Genomic DNA, 20,992 nt, shown 5'->3' on the forward strand with positions numbered 1-20,992 from the left:
GTAAGGTATATAAACATTCATAGAGAGCTTTGATCCAATTTAGAAATGTGAAATTTTCAAGAAATCACAATAATGGCTGGCATAAACCATGGACTTTGCTATGTCTGGGGGGCTGGGACACTGTCATTGGCCCTGCTGGGTACTATCACTGAGGGATAGGAAAGAGGAGGGGCTGGGGTTAGGAGGACAGAGCTCTGAGCCTTATGGAGTAGGGAAGCAGTGCCCCGAAGGAAAATAGTTGCTGTTTCCAGAAGTAGCAGTGTGGGAAAGAACACTTGACAGATATCCACCACAATCTTTCAAGTTCACACAGGTAATGAGTGACATAGCAGGCACTTGAACCCTAGTTTGTATATCTCGAAATGTTTTGTTTCTCCTACTGATATGTCTCCTTTGCTGGGGAAAGCATTTACAATTGCTACCAAACTCCTGGTGTTCCACTGTGTCTGCCCTCTCTCCTACCCTGCGTTTACCCTCAGCCTGGAGTCCGCTTGGATGGAAATGCAGCATATAATGGGCTCAGAGTTAATCATCTGCAGGTTTCCCCTGATAAGTCACAGTATGTTTGCTGCGCTGCTTCCAAGAGTCAACAGCAGCTATGGGGATGTGCTGAGAGTGGCCTATGGCATTCAGAGTGCTGGCCCAGATGGGAGGCAGTGTGCTGGGGAGCCTATCTGAGCACCACCATCTGGAATGCCTCTGTTGCCCTGAAGGCACTTGTCTGCGTCTCCAATGGACACAGCTCAAATGCCAAAAACCGAGCCAAGTTCACTGGATGTACAAATGGCCTGACGTCAGTGGAATTTGCTCATAATTTAGGCCTCATGTGTGATGTACTGTCTGAACTGAAAGATCTGTCAAAACAATCAGGGGGGAAGAGGAAAGGGAAGAAGGAAAAGTGGAGGAAGGGAAGGAGGAAGATGAGAAGTAAGGGGTGGAAGAAAAAGTAGACGAGAAGAAGGAAGAAATTAGGACATGGCCAGGAGCTGAGGGAGAACAGGTTCAGCTTTTGACTCCTCAGGCCAACGGTCCCTGTAAATTTGTTGAAAGCATCAGTGCCAAATAAAACATGGCCTTTTAAAGCACTGAATTACGTGAGTGCAGAGCTGTTAAAATCAGTGTAGCAAAAATCCAGCTGGGTTTGGCCAGTGCCACAAAGTACAAAATGATGATCACTTGTTCTGCCAAGACTCAAGGTTCCCCAGACGCGGTGGCCTGAGCAGAGTTATTTGGATATATGTCCGGATCACCATTCTTTAAAACAAAAAAAAATTGCTAATAAGAAATAGACATCTGTTGTTTTTGCTTGCCCTATGTCCAGAGGTGAATTTATTGTGAAGCTAACAAAGTTTTAAGCTTCAGAGCCCCAGCTACATGGATTCCTGTAAATGCTGGGAGAGTCTAGGAGTTATGGAGCATTCTAGATGGGGGGAGGAAGCCACATTACAATCAAGAAGCATTTATTTATTTAGTTATCCTCCCCCAAGGATATTTTTCCATTGATTTTTTTAGGGAGAGTGGAAAAGAGAGGGAAAGACAAAGAGAAACATTGATTTGAGAGAAACACATCTATTGGTTGCCTCCTGCATGAGTCCTGACCAGGGCCGGGGCTGAGGAGGAGCCTGCAACCAAGGTACCTGCCCTTGACCGGATTTGAACCTGAGACTCTTTAGACCACAGGCCAACGCTCTATCCACTGAGCCAAACCAGCTAGGACAGACAATCAAGAAGCATTTAAATATAAGCATTTCTGGCAAATTGCCTAAACAGACTTAAAGAAAGGAACCAAATCACCAACATTCCAATAATTTGATGTGATTTATTTTTTCATTCTTAGTAATATTCAGTTTAATACTTATTTTTAAATTTGTGATTTTATAGTATTTTTATTAAGCAAAGGCCCAAAACGATAAAGCTTCAGGCTCCCCCAAGCCTGAATCTGTCCTTCTCTGCCTCCAATTGCTTTTCTTCTGGACACCACACCTTAATTTGTCTTTGTGGAAAGGCCCTACTACTCACTCAGTGGTAGGCACACAATCCAGGCCTTGCCAAACAGAAAGACAGTGGTTGGGTTAGGAATAAGCATTTGATTTACTTTGGATCAATGAGAATCAGTGTTGAAATTTTTGCTAGATCTCTCTACCATGATTAACTTGTGGGAATGCAAGTCTGAAATTGTCAATAGCAATATCGTTTCTACAAGAGGAGCCTGTCTGAGAATAAAATTAACATAGAAGAAAAGCAGAACTGAGAGATTAACTAAAAAGCCAAGTCCTGTGGTGTCACTTTTTGCCTCTGAAACCAGCTGTATTGACTGGTATCCATAACCCGGCTTTTCAGAGAGACACGTCAAGAAAGTCCTCTTTTTGGCATAAGCTAGTTTGAACTGAGTTTCTGTCATTTGCATCTTTAAGAGTCTTGACTAATACAGATCCTATCATGCTAGAAAAATATAACTATTATTGTTTCAGTTCAGAAGGTGGCACTTTAGAGTATTTGCCTCCCTCCACCCCAGCTTTCTTGAGAATTGACATATTGTATAAAGTTAAGATGTATAACTTGATGATTTGATACACATACATACTGTAAAATGGTTCCTCCAATAAGGTTAGTTAACATATCCACCATCTCACATAATTACAACTATTTTGTAATTGCTTCTTAATAGTTATAATAATAGATAATGCTTATTGATCACTCTTATTAACGGTTAAGTAATCCATTATATTTTTAATACAACCTTATGAGGTATATACTATTATATCATACCCATTTACTAAAGAGGAAATTGAGGCACATAAAAGTTAAATAACTTATCCAATTGGTATGCACTCTGGTTTTAGACCTTGGATTATACTGTGATGCTTGAGCCAACTGATTCAGATGTTGCTAACATTATTTTAAGAAGAGTTCTAATACCAAAACTCATAACTGTTCCCAGCCTATGGATCAAATGCCCTAAACAAATGCCAGAGGTGGGCAATATGATCCACTTTTTTCATAATTAGGTAAGAGTGGCAGGAACTAAGAATATAATAGACTCTCAAACAATATGTGTATACCAGCCAATGGGGCCCAACATCAAATCCCTCTTACCTTTTTTTTTTTTTTTAGAGAATGAAATACAGGGTTTATTTGGGGGTGAGGTAGGGGAGGGACAGCCAAGGTCTAAAGACACTTGGGAATTTGAGCAAAGCATAGGCTGACCATGGTCAGGGGTTGGGTTTGTAGGCAGCCTGAATGAGACTTCTAACACTCAGTCCTAACAGCAGAAACCTAAGATACAACTGTGAGAATGCTAACTTTCACAGAGAAAGTAAGTCAAGAGCTGAAATAACCAAAAGAGGAGGGTCTAGCTCACTGGTTTTCAACAGGGAAGCAGTACGACCTCTACAAGCAGACCAGGGAGGAAGGGAAGTCGGGGTGCTGGGAAGACTTGGCCATTAGCAGGCAGGGCCAGGGATGCTGCATGCACAGTGAAGGACTGTCCTGCCTCAAATACCAGGGGCACCCCATAATCTACCTGGGACCTAGCAAGGCTGGGAGGGGCACCCTTTCCCTCTGCTACCTTTCTAGCTGGTGCTGATGGCTTGCCAAGAAGTTTAAGTACAGCTGTCGGGACTTCAGGAACTAGGAGGGTCTCAGGAGACCTGCTGCACAGCTGCTGCTCGGATCCTTTTCCGCTCAGATGGATAAGCTTCAGCTAATTTATGGTGAATTATAGGATCTAGTGGCTCAACTGCGTCTGTAAATCACTCAGCTTCTTCTTCAACCCAAAGAGGGGCTGAGAGGACGATGGTTTCAGGACGCAGAGAGCCACAGGCCTCCACGTTGTAGTAAAACCTCTCTGGCTTGCCGTTGAGGTCATATGGAGTCAGGGAATCATCTTCATCCAGCTCTGAGTACTCGCTCTTTGGCCCCTCCTCTGGCTTGGGGTACACTGTGTGCCTCAGGGCATTGTTGGGATCACATTCAAAAGCCACCCCTGCTGTCGGGTTCCACTTAGCATGTCCCTTGCCAAAGCCCTTCTTGGCATAGGCGCGGAGTCTCAGCTCCTGGCCTTTCCCAGCTTGACGATGAGGATGTCGTCCTGGTCCACGTAGTCATGGGGGTCATTATCTCGATTCTAGGATGTCACTGGAATGCCCCGGGGGCTGCTGGAGATGAGGTCTCCAGAGGTGACGTGCGGAGTCTGGTCTTTGTTGCACCGCAAGTTGAGAGTGAACTCCAACGAGCTCTCGAGCTCTCGGGGCAGAACTCACACGTGCAGTCCCGGGAGTACTGCCGCCTGTCCACCATGTCATCGCTAGTGAGGGGATTAATACAAGCCTGTGAGCGATGAACTCGTCGTGAAGGACAGGAATTGGCGTCAATCTGAACCCAGTCAATGGCTGTTATGGGCACCTCAGCGATGAAGACCCTCCGAATAGAATTGGCCACCGTTAGGTCCATATTTTCGATGATGAACTTGACATTCTCCTTGGTGAGCTCCATGATCCGCACTGTGGGCTGGTTGGCTTAGGGCATCGCGCTCCGCCTCCTGGCGGTCCGCTGGCCTCAACCCTGCAGCGTGCCCCCCAACCCAAGTCCCTCTTAACTTGTTCAGTAGGCCCCTCATGGGTCTCACAAATGTTTCCTTCTGTTCCCCAGTTCATCCCACAACTATATAGCTCCCTGCTATCAGTATTGACACTTCTTAGTTGTAGAAGTGTCATCCTTACCCCTTCTGATGTGTTATCACTGGTATTGATCGGAAACCACACATAATTCCACTTCAGTAGTAGTCTTCATGTTGAAGGTAGAGAAATGGACTGAGGGCTCCCAATCTGTCTTAAACCCCATTATGTTCCCAAATTGAGTTTCCTACAATTCCTTCTTCTTGTGCCTTTTATAGACTTACAGTTAGGACTGCCTCTATGTTCTTCTCTGCCCATGGCTCTAGCCTGACAGGTTTACAAAGATTGAAAGCCTGAGTGGATCCCACTGTCAACAAACCAAGTATTTCAAACCTGAAGCCATGATGACTCAGTCCTTTCATTTTTCAGCAAACGTTTATTGAGCACCTACTATACTGGGGACTCAGGGATGAATATGGCAGTTCTTTCTAAAAGCTCTCAAAGTATTGGAGAAAGGTTGGGTATAACAAAGGTCAACAATTCCCATGAACAAACTGACTTGAAATCACAGCAGAGAAGGTGCTGATTAATGGAAAGGAGTAGGGAGGCTTCTTAAAGAAAAATTGCAGATGAAGCAGCAGGGAAACTCCTCTTGAGGTGCCAGTAGGAATTACCAGGCAGAGAAGAGAGAAGAGCATTCCAAGCAGATGTAACAGAATGTTCAAGGCTAGAAAAGCCATAAAGCACATGACTTGTTTGGGAAATAGCAAGAATTTTGGTGTGGCAGGAGGAGACGATCTTTGAAAGAGTGGTGAAAGATGAGTCTAACAAGTAGTAGAGGCCCGTTTACAGAGTCCTTGTGTGCTGTGATAAGGAAAATGAAATTCATTTAATATTCATCAGGAGCCAATGAAGATCTTAAGCAGAGAGTGACATGACTACATTTGTATCTCAGACACATCACAGGGACAACAGTGTTTCTCCTTAGTAATCATGCCTTTCCTTTCAACCCTGGCCTTTGGATTTTGAGGTTCTTTAGGTCGATTCAACTTTGAACCTCCATGATCACTACTGTTGTTAGATTTTTCTCTTTCTTTTTTCAACATACAATCAACATACCCCGAGGCTCTCCTTCGCCCATCAGCCTGTGTTATACCATTCCCTCAGAGAAATAATTCTCAACCATGGGTGGTCATGTGCTTTGTGAGAAGGGTATATCATCTTCACTTGGAGTGCATTTTCAAAATACACTTTGTGATACACTTCCCTTGCTCTGAAATTCTGATAGACCTAAGGTTTGGGTAGGAGTGGTTGGGGAGAGCAGTCTTTTGGAAAAGTTTATTCTTTCAAAGAATGGGGATCTGGCCATGGGAACATTAATCAAGATAATGTTCCTCTCACTCTTGCCAGTGTTGCTAAGTGGTTACAGCATCAGCCCAGGCACCGAAGGGTCTCAGGTTGGATTCCCGGTCAAGGATATGTATTTGGGTTGCAGGTTCATTCCCTGGCCCTGGTTTGGGCGTGTATAGGAGGCAACTAATCAATGTGTCTCTTCCACAGATCTCTCTCTCTCTCTCTCTCTCTCTCTCTCTCTCTCTCTCTTCCCCTCTAGACCTCCCTTGCATTCTCTCTCTAAAAAGCAATGGAAAAAATATCCTCAGAAAAGGATTATCAAAAAGAAAAAGATAATGTCCCTTTCAAACTTGTGGTTATTAAAATACTACAAAATCTGCATTTATATTTTAATAATGATATCCCCTGGTGTTGGTTGAATGGTGGCTCCCAAAAAGATACATCCATGTCCTCATACCTTGCCCCTGTGAATGTTAACTTATTTGGACAAAAGGGGTCTCTGAAGCTGTAATTAAGTTAAGGATCTTGAGATGAGATCATCTTGGATTATCCAGGTGGGCTGTAAGTCCAATGATGAGTGTCCTTATAAAAGACAGAAGAGAAGATTAGGAACAAAGAAGAAAGACCATGTGAAGACAGAGAAGGAAAATGGAGTCATGCAGCCACAAGGCAAAGAATGTCTGGAATGACCAGAAACTAAGAGGAGGCAAGGAAGTATTCTCCCCCTAGAGCCTTCCGAAGTAGTGTCACCTGCCAACACCTTGATTTCAGACTTCTGGCCTCCAGAATGATGACAAAATGGATTTGCTATTTTACGCCAGCAGGTTTGTGGTAATTTGTTATGGCACCCGTAGAAAACACATTCACCCCCTTTCTAATAGGTTATATGCTTAATAGTCACTTTTACAGAAAGGAAACAGTTTTCAAAAGTGCTGTATACTGGTATAATGTAAATGAATTTGGGCAAGGTAACAATCTCTCTGAGCTAGTTTTCTTACCTAAAAACACGGAAATAGTAAACCCATTCTCACAAAATGTTTAGATTATTAAATGAGATAAAGTAAAACTACCCTAAGCAGACAACTGACAAAAAAAGGGCAGGTGCTCAAAGATTTATCCATGTAAGAACAGGGCCCAGCACATACCACATAGAGCAACCCTGATGAAAGAAGGCCTCCAGAGTGAGCGGGGCTGGTTAACATGCAAAGTCTGGGCCTGTATCGGAATCTCTTTTGCATGTAACCGCTTACGCGGATCTGGCGTCAGCTCTTGTTCTCACCAACTAACCACTGCCCTCTCCCCCAACCTTCTCAACTTCCTGTTTACGTAGATTGCTGCTTCCTGGCCAAGGGAACTGAAAGGTTTCAGCCAGACTGCTTTTCCCTTGGACCTATGCCAAGATTACCTTCTTTGCTCTCCTTCTCTCTTCTTGTTTTAGAAGCTTTCAGATTAATGAGGAGCAAACTGCTGCCCTGTGCAAGCCCAGGTAAGCAGTTGGTCCTTGTCCTGGCTATTAGATCAAATCAGATGGACATGAGAAAAAAACACACATCAAGCTTTATGAAGGCATTAAGAAATCTGTCTGACCCTGCTTGCTACAGCCCCTCCAAGCTATTGATACTGATGCCTTTTTTTTTTTCATTCAATTGTGCTGGTCATGATGCCTCTACTCTCAGGCCAAGCGCTGACCTGTTCCTATGAAGTGGGCATAACCAAGGCTGGCAGGACAACAGTAGGTTGAACTCAACCAGAATGCCAAGTTGGGAGGTTGTTGAAATGATCTAATTCGTGGTTCTCAATATGCGGCCAATGTCCAAAACATCTGAGAAGCTCTTTCAAAATAAACAAATAAGCAAACATTTGGAACTGAAGAGTAGGCATGAGTAGTTTGAGAAAAAAAAATCCCAAGATGGTAATGATTTTCCCCACAACTCCAGGTTTGTCATCCTTAGCACAGTAGATAAGAATGTGAACTCTGGGGCCTGACTGAATTCAAATTCTGACTCAATCATCTATGACCTGTGTGACATTGCACTTGTTACTTAACCTCTCTGTGCCTTGATTTCTCATCTGTAGGAGAGTGATAATGCTACTGACCTTTGTCATTAAATTATTGTGAGGAATAGTTTAACATGTGAAAAACACTTAGACCATATATGCGTTTTATTATTATCATTACTTTATTGTTGCTTTTATTGACCTGCTGGAGGATGAGGAAGTTGGTCAGATGAGGGCATAGCTGAATTAGTGATATGAAGACGATGCAGGAGAGGAGATGGCAGAATTCATGGTAAAGCAGTGGAACTGGGTAGCGGAGACTGAATGGAAGAAAGACCAACACTGGAAGGAGAAAATCTGTATTGAATGAAGCATATGCTCTCTGGGACTAGTGTGCCTGAGTTTAGATCCTGCCTTCACTACTTAATGGTGACAACACCATGAGCAGATTACTTAACTGTTTGCTCATCCGTAAAATGGAGATGATAATAACAGTGACCTATTTTATAGAGCTGTCATGAAATCAAATAGGTTAATACATAACATGCTGATTTCTTGGATTAATGACTGGCATGTAGCAAGTGTTAGCTCTTATTTTTATTGGAGAGGAGAAGGTCAAGGAACTGAGGGACCAATTGTTAGCAGGACATTGACGTTATCGAAGATGACAGCAAGGTTTGAGATAAACAGGAAGGCTGCGAGCCAGGTGTAAACCTCTCCAAGGAATAAGATGATCAGGAGGCTGGAAGTAAAGCAGTAGGAAGGAGGAGAGAGATAATAACCAAATGATACGAGCCTCCACGTGGTCGAGTCTTTCACAAGAGCATGACAGCAGTTACCAGAAGTAAAGAGGACCCTAACCCCATATTCTGGCCCTTAACCGAGGAAATCAGTTAAGGCCCAGAGGCAGAGTGAACCATCGGAGAAAGCGCTGAGCTGTTTGAAGGTTTTCTGTTTAGGGAGTGACAGTTCGGATGGCATGGGAGGAATCTGGGAGGTTCAGGAAGGATAGAGATAAGGCTACACTAGCTAAGCATCACAGTAAGTGCTGTGGAGAATAAATAGTCTAGCCCAGTGCTATCCACTAGAACTTCAGGCAGTGATGGAAATGTTCCATGTCTGCACTGTCCAATATGGTGGGCACTAGCCACATGTGGTCCATGAGCCCCTGAAATGAGGTCAGTGCCATCAGTGCTCCTAAACAATCACCAAGGAATTTTGTCACTATGCAGAACCCCCAGCCCATCTTCATTTACTGAATTAGAATCTCTGCAGTTTGGTCCAGGACTGCCTTTCCAGAGATCCCACGGTAACAGATATACAGCCAGATTTAGGAATTGCTGCATGATGTAAGGAGGCTGAAGAAAGAGGGTATCCAGGTGGGCTAAATATAGGAAGGGCTATCATATAAGGTCTAATTTGGGAAGTTTAAACCTATTCTTTTATTCTGAGTGATATGAATAGTTTTTATTTTTAAAATGGCTTGGTTGACATAAAAAAATTAAAACCAAAGGAATGTAACAGTAGAGAAAATTGTATTACGTTAAACATGAGTATTAGTGTTCCTATTAGGGGAGAATTAACTGCTTGAAAATAAATATTTCGATAATTGCTAAAATCCAAATATGTGAGAGTGGAAATCCTTTCTGCCTAAAAAGGAAGATGGATCTGAAGTGTAGAGGGCCCTCTGGGATGGAGAAAGTTAGGGTGGAGAAAGGAGAGGGGAGAGGAATTATGCAAGATGCTAGTGAACTGAGCACCATACACTGAAATAGCAACCCTTCCCCCCAAGAAAAGTCTAATAAGGTCCACCAAATCACAAATGTTTATTGAGCCTCTTATTTAACTTCTCTGTTCCTCAATTTTCTCACCTGTAAAACAGTGGTGATATTACCTACCACTTTGTAATACCTACAGATTTTTTTTGGTGGGAATAACTTGTGAAAGAGCTTAGTTTTCTAGCTCTTGGGGAAACTAGAGTAGAAACCTCTGAAAATTCCCCAAAACCCAGGGAAAGCTTTGTGTTACCCTACATTGTGGAATCAGGTAGTTGAGGCAATCTCATCAAGCTCTCACTGGTAGTGGTGACCTCAGCTTTCATCTGGGTTACAGTAGGAAAGGAAACAAAACATCAAATGGCCTATGGATCCCGTTACCAGAACTCCCTGACCCTTAGGCTGGCTGCATAGCCTCTGCTCACTCATGGGCCTCTGCTGATCTATCTTGTCTTTAGGGCTGGTCTGCCTGATGTCCTGTCCTCTCATCCCCAGAGTGGCGTGGTTAGCTCTGGCCTCAGCTCTTATCACTCCCCAAGGGATATCACAAGGAAGTTCATATACAATAAGTGCTCTAGTCCTAGAGTCCAGGGGGTTAGGGAAGAGAAACAGCAGTGTGGTCCTGAGTGATTCAGTATCTGATATGCCAGGCAGGAGCACAGGTAAAAGTGGGGCCCAAGAGGTAGGAACAGCTTTGGGAAGCAGGGGTACAGAGTTCCCCAGAACAGTTGGGATATAACTGAGACAGGGGGAAAGAACAAATGTATTCCAGGAATACATGTCAGCAATTGAGCCTTAGGAGCCAAATCTGGTTTAAGTCCAAGGAATAAGGAATGGTCAAAAATGAAAGAAGAATCACAATGTCAGAGCCGGTAAATGCAGGAACAGAGCAGAAGACAAGGTCAAGGCAGGAATTCTAGTTGCAGTGCTAGGTCAGCTGGGGTTCCCTCTCTTCAATGGGAGGTAGAGATTGGGGAAAATAATGTATGCTCTGCACACTGAAACATGTTTTTTGTGAGTGGTAAAGTACACATAACATAAAATTGACTATTTTTAATTGCACAGTTCAGTGGCATTACGTGCATGCACCCTGTAGTGCAACATCATCACTGTCCATCTCCAGAACTCTTTTATCATACCATTAAACAACTCCCTATTCCCCCTCCCACCAGCCTCTGGTAACCACTGTACTACTTTCTGTTTCTATGAATTTGACTATTCTGGGTCCCTGATATCAGTGGAATCATACCATATTTATCCTTTTATGTCTGGTTTAAGAATCATACCTTTTTACTATCCCCTCAAGTTTCCTAAGGAATATGTTGTTAGATTTGCCCCACCTTGTGCCTCTACTAGGTCTTCAAATAAACCAGCCACCTTCCCTCTATCCACCACTGGTTCTGATTCTCCCCTTGATGGAGATGTGCACTTTCTCCCATTCCATTATTTCTGCAGCTGCTGCCAATTTGCCTCCTTTGTTCCCCAACCTCGATCACTACTACCAATGTACAGCTCTATTTAATCACATCACAGCCTTCTCTACCCCAATATGGAATGAAATTACCCTGCTCAAGAGTGAAAGCTTTTTCAAAAGCCTTGGATAATCTGGCATCTAAACAAGTACATTTGGATTCAAACAGACAGCCATTATTTTAATTAATAGGGTTCAGCTGGACACACTCTGGGACACTGCCTCCCTCAGCCTCCCTCGCCTATCTGATTTGTGCCCACAGTAAGGTGGATATGCCCTTCCACTGCCTACCACCACCCCACTCTCACCTCAAGATAGTGCTCTGCTTTTCCAGCCTCTGCCCTCCTCCTATTAGGGCCTTCTTCATCATTCCCTCTCTGTTCAACAGTATCATTTTTCTAGAGTCCCAATCATTAGTTCCCATGGTTCTTTTTATCATTTCTCCTAGAAGGTCTAAGACAGGGGTCCTCAAACTACGGCCTGCGGGCCACATGCAAATACAAATATTGTATTTGTTCCTGTTTTGTTTTCTTACTTAAAATAAGATATGTGCAGTGTGCATAGGAATTTGTTCATAGTTTTTTTTTTAAACTATAGTCCGGCCCTCCAACGGTCTGAGGGACAGTGAATTGGCCCCCTGTTTAAACATTTCTCCTAGAAGGTCTAAGACCTCTGGTGGCTGCTGTGACATCTCAGAACTCTCAAGTTCACCATGACTCTTGTGGCTCACGAATTTTATTTTTCAAAGAGATAATGGAGGGACTAGTTGAAGACTGTACTTACATGACCAGACGTTACCAGAGGGCTTTGATGAAAGGCTCTTCCCAGCTACAGAAGGTCAAAAACTATCACCTTCATGATCTGGAAGTGAACACTGAGAAGGAAGAAAGCACAGGGGATTTGGCAAAAATCAGGGTTCAGATCCTGACTCCTTCATCTACTAGATAGGTAACCTTGGCAAATTATTTACTCTGGCTATATCACAGTTTTCTCATTTGCAAAGCTGGAATAATATAGTAATATATAGGTTATATCAATTTGCATTAGTATTGGCTCTGAGAAACAGAAACAAATGTAAGTGGTTTAAACAATATATTTATTTTTCTCTCACATCAAAGTCCTAAGGTAGAACATCCAGAGCTGCTCCATAATGTTCTCAGGGATGCAGGCTCATCTCACTGGTCTTCTTTCCTCCAGTGTGGCCCTCACCCTCATGGTCCAAGAATGTGGCTAGTGTGGCAAACATCACATCTGTGTTCCAGAAAGCAGGATGGTGGAAGAAATTAAGGAGAAGAGGCACAGGGCATGTACCTTCTGTCTTTTGAGGGAGATTGCCAGAAGCTGCCATACAACACTTCTGCTTGTATCACTTAGTCATATGGTCACACCTAGCTGCAAGAGAGGCTGGAAAATTCCAGGCAGCCTTGTGCACAACTAAAAATTGGGAATCCTGTTACCATGGAAGTGAATTTGGGGGGACATTTTTAAACTCTGCTTCATAAATTACCTAATATAGAAATTAAAGTTGTCCATCAATAAATGTTGGCTATTTTTAATATTCTTCCTTGAGGGGTTACTAAGGAGTAACTCAGAGAAGCAAGGATAATAGAAGATGTGGCTTTCATTTTACCCTTTTAAATTGCTAAGATAGGATTTAAAAATTTCAAAGTTGTTACCTCCTTTACAAATTTAAATAAGTGATACTTTAATGGAACTCCACTTGCTCTGTATTATATAAACGCACTATAAGCAAGCAGAGTCCCATTAATTAAAGTATCACTTGCTTCTTCTCTATCTAAATAATTTCTGCATCACTCACTAACTGAGATGATCTTTTTCATTCTAGAGAGCATCATCCCTCCCAAAGCCTCTGATGCACATTAAGTAAAAACTAAGGCATTAGGAAAATTGATCAATTCATTGGGGACAACTAGACAGACTTCCCAGAACCACAGGGCCATGGTGGTCAAATTCTAGTCTAAGGCCTTCAAGAGACTTATTTAGCAGAACAACACCCCATCTGTTTTTCTATTGAAATGTTACATCGCAGCCCAGCCAGCATGGCTCAGTGGTTGAGCATCAACCTATGAACCAGGAGGTCATGGTTTGATTCCCAGTCAGGGCACATGCCTGGGTTGCAGGCTCAATCCCCAGTGTGAGGTGTGCAGGAGACAGTTGATCAATGATTCTCATCATTGATGTCTCTATCTCTCTCTCCCTCTCCCTTCCTCTCTGAAATCAATAAAAAATATATATTTTTAAAAGAAATGTTACATTGCATCCCAATATGTAAAACTTTTATAACAGCAGAGCTAGTCTGACGGAAGATGAGAAGGACCCAAAGCCCAGTCCCTCATCTTGTCTCTTACTAATGCCTTCACTGCAGTATAATGAGTCCCTGGGTATCTCCATGAAGCTCTAGAGCTCACGCCACTAATCTTGATTTGAACATCCTTATTCTGTTCAATTTTCTTGTTTTAAGAGCTGGCCAGGTGAAGGGGAAAGCAAAAAATTTTGGAATCAGACAGGCCAGATATCAAATGTTGAGGTCTTACTAGCTATGTGACCCGTGGGCCTCAATTTCCCCATTTGTAAAATGAAGATGAGGAAAGTGTTTTCATGCATTATGATGAGAATTAAAGTGAATTTGCAAACATCAAGTTCCTGGAACAGAGCAACTTCTCAATGAATACTAGCTCCCTTCCTTTCTTTCCTTCCCTTTAAGGTAAAAGATGACATCTAACACACCTTCAACAAACATTTAACATCTTTTTCTCACCACACCGATCGTGTGTGTAGGTGTGTGTGTGTGTGTGTGTAGGTGAGTGTGCCTTTATGCATGCATCCAAAAAAGTACAGGTCACCTCTGGGTAGTTTGAGGAACTGGCAGCTAATGATTATTGTAGCTTGTGTAAACAGTCCTTAGGCATTAATCAAGTTAATGAAAGTACTATCAGATAAGGCTGTGACATAGAATGGATAGACAGGCTTCTTATGTTTAAAAATACTAATTAAAGAAAAGTCACATCTATTAGCTGGCTATAACAATAAAAAACCTGAATATTGTTGAAGAAATAAATAATAGTTTCTGCTACCCACCAGTTTAGGCAAGAAGCCAGAGCACCCTCATACCCTCAGTATAAGGCACTGAGCGTCACTTTCTAGAAAGGTCAAGTGAGGGGGAGGGAGCCACTCAGACCAGACATCAGATCCTCAGGCATGGGATTCATGGACAACAGCACAAAGAGGATGGCTCAGGCCCAGTAACCGAGAGAATTTACTAGTCTCTGTCCTAATTCTAGAGTCAGAGAACAGGGCATAATGGATAATAGATGTTGAAGACAGAACAATGGTGTCCAAAGACATCCACCTCCTAACCCCTGGTTCCTATGAATATATTATGATATACGGCAAGGGGCAATTATGGAATTATGGCAAGGGTTACAAATGGAAATAAAGTTGCTAATCAGCTGACCTTAAAATAAGGAGATTATCCTGGACTATCAGGTGTGCCCAGTGCAATCACAGGGGTCCTTAAATGTGAAAGAGGGAAGTGGAAGGGTCAGAAGGAAATGTCATGATGGAGGCAGAGGTTGGAGTGACTCCATGTGGGAACTCAACCTGCCATTGCTGGCTTTGAAGATGGAAGGGGCCATGAGCTGAGAAGTGCAGGTGGCTTCTAGAATCTGGAAAAGGGAAGGAAACAGACTGTCTGCTCCAGAGCCCCTAGAAAAGAACACAGCCCTGCTGACACAGTGATTTTTGCCCAGTGAGACCCATTTTGGTTTCCTCACCTCCAGAACTGTAAGATCATAAATATGTGTTGCTTAAGTCACTAAGGTTGTGATGTGTTACAGCAGCATTAGAAAACTAATGTAAGGGGAGATGGGCAAAAACTGGGTCATCGGACAGGACAGTGATGGTAGTGGGGAGTGTGCATCAGTGAGTCCAGCTCTGGGAAACTAACTATCACAGAAGATGGAGAGGTAAAGCCAAAAAGTGTTAAGGCTGACAGTAGCGTTAAGAGCCATCTCTCTGGCTTACTGATTCAATGCTTTGTTAAGCTGGAGATGGCCACTCCTCACCCTCCACACCTGCAAAAGAAGGGCAGCAGGAAATGTGGGCAAATTTTCCCAAAGTAAGTCTTTCGTGCTTTTCCTAGCCAGTCACCCTATAATCTTGGAAACTAATGGTCTCCAGAGCCCCCACCTTAGTCTCTGCTGCAGAATCGCAGGCCTCCTGACACTCATGTGATCAGGATTACTTCTCTGACACAGACTCACGTGTGCCTGCCAGAACCTGTCTTCCTCATAGATTCTCAGAAACTTAGTTTATTTTGCGTTCATCCTCAGAGCTAAAAAGACAAGGAAATGCCTCGCAGTGCGCAAATAAATACCACATGATGATCATGTTATTTAATGATAACAACAGACATCATTTGAGTAAGCATACGTCACAAAAACTTTATAGCCCTCATTTCTTTTAGCCATCATGACCTATAACGTACATTCTACTATTATCTGCATCTTACTGGCAAAAGAACTAAAATCTAGCATGGTTAGGAGCCTGCCCTAAATCATAGATCTAGCAAGTGGTAACCCAGCTCAATCTTACTTCAAAGCCCATGCCCTTAGGCACTTTATCACTGCTGCCCACTATCTTAGGTACTACATCACTACTCCAGAACTGGCTGGAGATTGGGGCACTCAGTTTCCTGTAGTTCTCCCAACACCAGAGCAGAGATTATGACTGAAAATCACTTGCAATAATAAAATAACGAACATGGTTCAGAAATCTCACATTCTTTCCATCCTGACTCTCATGCTATATTGGCCCCCTAAGTGATGTTCCCTCCTTAGGCTCTCATCCAAATATATCCATCTCTGCTGGTCTAACTTCCCATCCCCTCTCCCCTATTTCCTCTCAAACCCCATTTGCTATGACTGATGGAGGAGAAAAGAAGGGGAAAGGGAATACAGTGGAGGAAGAGGAATGGGCTGGGCAGAAAGAGGGATAAGAGTCCCAAGCCCTACGTGAGAATGGGCAGCAATAGTGCCCAGCAGGTCTAGAAGCCGAAGGCTAGGGTTCAGAGCCCAGATTAGCTCCCAGCTCAAGCAGCATACCTCTTCTTCCCTATATGCCTTCAGCCATTCATGCTTGGGATTCTCAGATCCATCTTACCAGAGGTAAAGAGGTAAGCCATGGGAGGAGAAAACATAAAGAGAAACTAAGAAAAGAGACAGAAAGAGTCAATAGAATGCTGCTCAGTTCAGTTCCATTTTCTCCCTGGGGAAGGTAGGTGTAAATCTAGGTGACCAGGCATTCATTCAACAAATGTCACTGAGCACCAAGTCTATGCCAAACCATGTTCTAGGCACAGGCAATTCAGAGGTAAACTTGAAAGATGTTCCCATCAATATGAATCTTTCGGGAGCAAGAATCTTATTTAAAGGAATCCAGAAAGACTCTCCAAAGTAGAGTCAGCCAGACATGAGAGCTACCCTAAGGGTTTAAGCTTTGAAACAGACTGATACATTTGCTTAAATGCTAAAGTTCCTTAAGCCTGGGAACTCAGATCCTCCAAGCTTATGCTTAATCTTATAAGGACACAGGTCATCGTGCAAGGAAGATAAAGGTTTCGTCTTAGATGCCAATTCTGATTGACTGATAGCGATTGCCTAGAGTCCTGTGTTGAGAAGGATTGTGAAACCCCATCTAGTCTCAAGCAGGAAAACGGGCTGTGATAGACTAGCAACATCTGCGACATATATTTACATTACTATCCCAGCCCTAATGTAGACTACCTTACACCTTTCATAGTTGTTTCTTACCTGTTCATTTCCACCGAGACAACAAGTTCCATGGAAGGCAGCACCATTCAGTGGAAGGAGCACTGAACAGAGGAACTTTTCTTCCTCTTCTGGAACCTGGCATGGTGGGATGGAACGAGCACAGTTTGTCCAAGATCAGAGGCATGGCTTTGGAGCTGGGCACTCCACTCTCTCACAGGTTGTCTGATCCTCTGCATGTTACAGTTGCTTCTTGCATCTCATGGTAGTTATGTTTGATAAAATCTCTATAAATTAGCAAATACTGAGCTATTGCTTCTAGGGGAGATATAGGGTTAGGTTCCTGCAAACCTCTGGTTATAACATTTTCATCAACCTATCAATACTTAACTTCATTTTATGTATTGATTCAGTAACATTGACCTCACAGCCAACAGCACTAAACTCAGGCCTGAATGATGCTCATCTAACACAGTTTCTCTATAAGACACATCAGCCTTCGTGTGCTTAGGAATAGTAGACAGCACTTCAACATTATTTTTGGGGGCTTACACAGTGAAATCACCCACAAAATGCACAAAAAATGTAGCACTAAATAGACTTCAAAAGGGAAACTTGTTTACAGGATAAGAGCTGAAGGAAGAAGGCAGAGGGTGCCTTGTTTATCTCAGCTGGGAACATGCATATTGGACAACTGAGTTTTTCCACTGCTCTGCATGTGTCTGTGAATGACCAGGAAAGTGTCAGAAGTATTGATTAGGGGTAACAAATTTTAGTGAGTAGGCAAATTTACAAATACAGAATTCATGAATAATGAAGATAAATTGTATTTACCCTCTGTGAGCCTCGGTTATGGGAACTCCCAGACCCTACAGATTAAATAAGAGAAGGTATGTAAAATGCTTCCCATGATTCCAGTTACTTCTTTATACCAAATATTTGCATTGTCGTCTTTGCTACGTTATCTGTCATGCTCAGTCCTGAGAGATAAGAAAATACCAAGAAATTTCCAAGTTTCCAGCCAAAATGTACCACCTTTTTCCTCTACGCAAGCATGTCAAACTTGCGGCCGGCAGGCATGTGACCCGCCGGCTGCAAGTTTGAAAATGCTTGCGAATACTCAAAATAACTGAAGGAGGAAAGAAGGTGTTTTGAACCAATTCGAAAGGCTATCTCCTGGGGCACTAAAGTGCAGGGATCAGCACAGCTGGGCCCCCCTGGGATGGGACTGAAACAGGAAGATTAGAAGCAGTTCCCTCTCTCATGTGGCTGCGTCATCTGCCGTCCCTGCTTCTCTCTGAGCATCTGCTACACTTTTCTGCTTCTCTCAGCAGACAGATTTCTCTGCTTTCTCTGGCCTCCTTGTGCCCTCATAATTTCGGCCCCTACCTGATTCTGGCTTCCCTGGTGCTGACTGCAGCCTGACTCTGCATGGCTGGTGCACACCTGTGGTCTGTGCCTGTCTAGTACCATTCTTCCATTTCTGGTAACAGAGGAGCTGACTGCACGCCTGGCTCAGGATTGGCCTGAGAATGTGACGCTTTCTTACTCATCTTCTATCACTTCTGTCATTACTCTGTATATCCTTTTGCTGCCTCGTGACTTCTGTTTGCTCAGAGCTCTTGTTTACCCATGGTCTGTGCTTACTCATGAAGTGTGAATATTACCTTCTCTCCGTGTCTTGCAGCTTCTGCTCTCACTGATTATTCTTTTCCTTGTCTCTTCAATTCTGATTCCTGAAAGAAAAAGATCATTGGCACAGTTAATTGCCATTTATTTGAGCAAAACTTTCATGCCAGGATACCCTGTAGGCTAATGTCCAGCCTGTTGATCAGCTGGTCCTAGGTCAGTGCCTGTCATTGTCCAACAAGCTGTGGGCAGGGCTGGAGGGAACAGAAGGTGTGCATATGGTTTTAAATGTGGTCACCTATGTTTAATGATTTGTATCAAGCTGGTTGTCTAGATGCCTATCTTTTTCTAATACCCCAAGTCCAATCTGTGAAGAAGTCCTATTAGTTCTACTCTCAAAATACTTTAGAATGTAATCACTTCTCACTATTCTCACTGCTACCACTCTGCTCCAAGCCATATTACCTCTGACTTGCATTACTGCAATAGCAGGCTAAGAAGTCACCTGCCTCTAGGCATAGTCTATTCCCAACATAGCAACCAGAGTGATTCTTTTAACACCTGAATTATGTCATGTCATTCCTTTGCTTCACGTACTGCAATGGCTCTCATTCCACCCAGAGCAAGAGCCAATGACCTAGCCCCCATTATGCTCTGACCATTTTCTTATGGCATCTTTACCATTTTCCTCCTTGCTTACTCAGCTCCTTGCTTTTCCTTAGATATTCCAGCCATGCTCTTACCACAGGGCCTTTGCTCTAGCTGCCCCATCTGACTGATAGATACTGGCTTGACTAACCCCTTTAGATTTTTACTCCCATCTCATCTTCTGCACAAAGGCTGCCTAACTAACCTATCAATACTACAACTGTAGTCTTTTTTTAAAAAAATATATTTTATTGATTTTTTACAGAGAGGAAGGGAGAGAGATAGAGAGTTAGAAACATCGATCAGCCGCCTCCTGCACCTCTCCTACTGGGGATGTGCCCGCAACTCAGGTACATGCCCTTGACCGGAATCGAACCCGAGACCTTTCAGTCTGCAGGCCGACGCTCTATCCACTGAGCCAAACCGGTTTCGGCAAACAACTGTAGTCTTAAATGCAATACAGTCAATACTGTAGTTTTCAATACTATAGTTCCACGTATATCCACTCCCTCTTACCCTGTACTACTTTTTGTTCCTCCCCTGACCACTTTCTACATATAAATTATGCTTGTTATTTATTGCCTGTCCCCCCCTGCTAGAATGTAAGTTCCACAAAAATAGAGATTTTTGTCTATTTTGTTCCTTGATGTATACTGAAGGTTTAGAACAGTGCCTGCTAAATTGAATTGAATTCCTCAGTAGGGAGCTATAAACTGAGGCTTTCCTATGCAATATAAAATAGTATCTATTGCAGCTACACTAAGGCTTTCCTATGCAATATAAAATAGTATCTATTTCTGGGAACTTTATACTAAGTCCACATAGAAAAAAGAAGAAAAATCTCAAATTAATCATCTAAGCTCCCATTCAAGAAACTAGGAAAAGAGCAAAATCAACCCAAAGCAAAAGGAGGGAAATAAACATAGGAGCAGAAATCAATGAATTTGAAAAGAATACTATGAACAATACTATACATATAAATTTGACAACTTAAATGAAATGAGTCAATTCCTTGAAAAACACAAACCCAATTTACCCAATATGAAACAAGTCATTTGAATAGCACTGTAACTATTAAGGAAATTCATTACATACCTATCAGAATGGTTAAAATAAAAACTAACACCAAATGCTAGTGAGGATGAAGAGAAACCAGATCACTCATGCATTCTGGGTGGGACTGTAAAATGGTACAGCCAAGCTGTAGAACATTCCTGGGAATTTATCCCAGAAAAATGACGACTTATGTTCACACAAAAATCTATAGATGAATGCTTGTAACAGCTTTATTTGTAAAAGCCAAAAGCTGGAAACAACCCAGATATACTTCAATGGGTGAATGGTTAAACAAATTGGGCATATCCATTTAAGAGAATACTTAACAATAAAATTTAAAAGAAGAATAACATTATTGGTACATGCACAATCTGGATCAATCTCCAGAGAATTATAAGTGAAAAAAGCCCAAAAAGTACATAGCATATGGTTAATTTATAGAACATTCTTGAAATGACAAATTATTGAAATGGAGAACAAATTGATGGCTGCCAGGGGTAACAGACTGGGTGGGAGGTGAGGAGAATGGGAGGGAGGTGGGTATGGTTATAAAAGGGCAACATGGGGATCCTTGTGGTAATGGAATGTTCTGTAACAAAATTGACATCCTGGTTGTGATACTGTATTATAGTTCTGCAAGATGTTCCAAGTGGGGTA

The 20,992-nt window shown here is 42.7% G+C and overlaps 1 long non-coding RNA gene and 1 pseudogene across 1 annotated transcript in view; one reads left to right on the forward strand and one right to left on the reverse strand.

Moving 5' to 3' along the window:
- LOC111826219 overlaps positions 1-20,992 on the forward strand; it is a 75,402-nt gene that overhangs the window by 42,211 nt on the left and 12,199 nt on the right. The gene's annotated exons all lie outside the window — the stretch shown is intronic.
- LOC102425435 lies at positions 3,728-4,527 on the reverse strand (annotated as a pseudogene).

This window comes from Myotis lucifugus, unplaced genomic scaffold (genome assembly GCF_000147115.1).
Source record: "Myotis lucifugus unplaced genomic scaffold, Myoluc2.0 scaffold_61, whole genome shotgun sequence".
Taxonomy (NCBI): Eukaryota; Metazoa; Chordata; class Mammalia; order Chiroptera; family Vespertilionidae; genus Myotis; species Myotis lucifugus.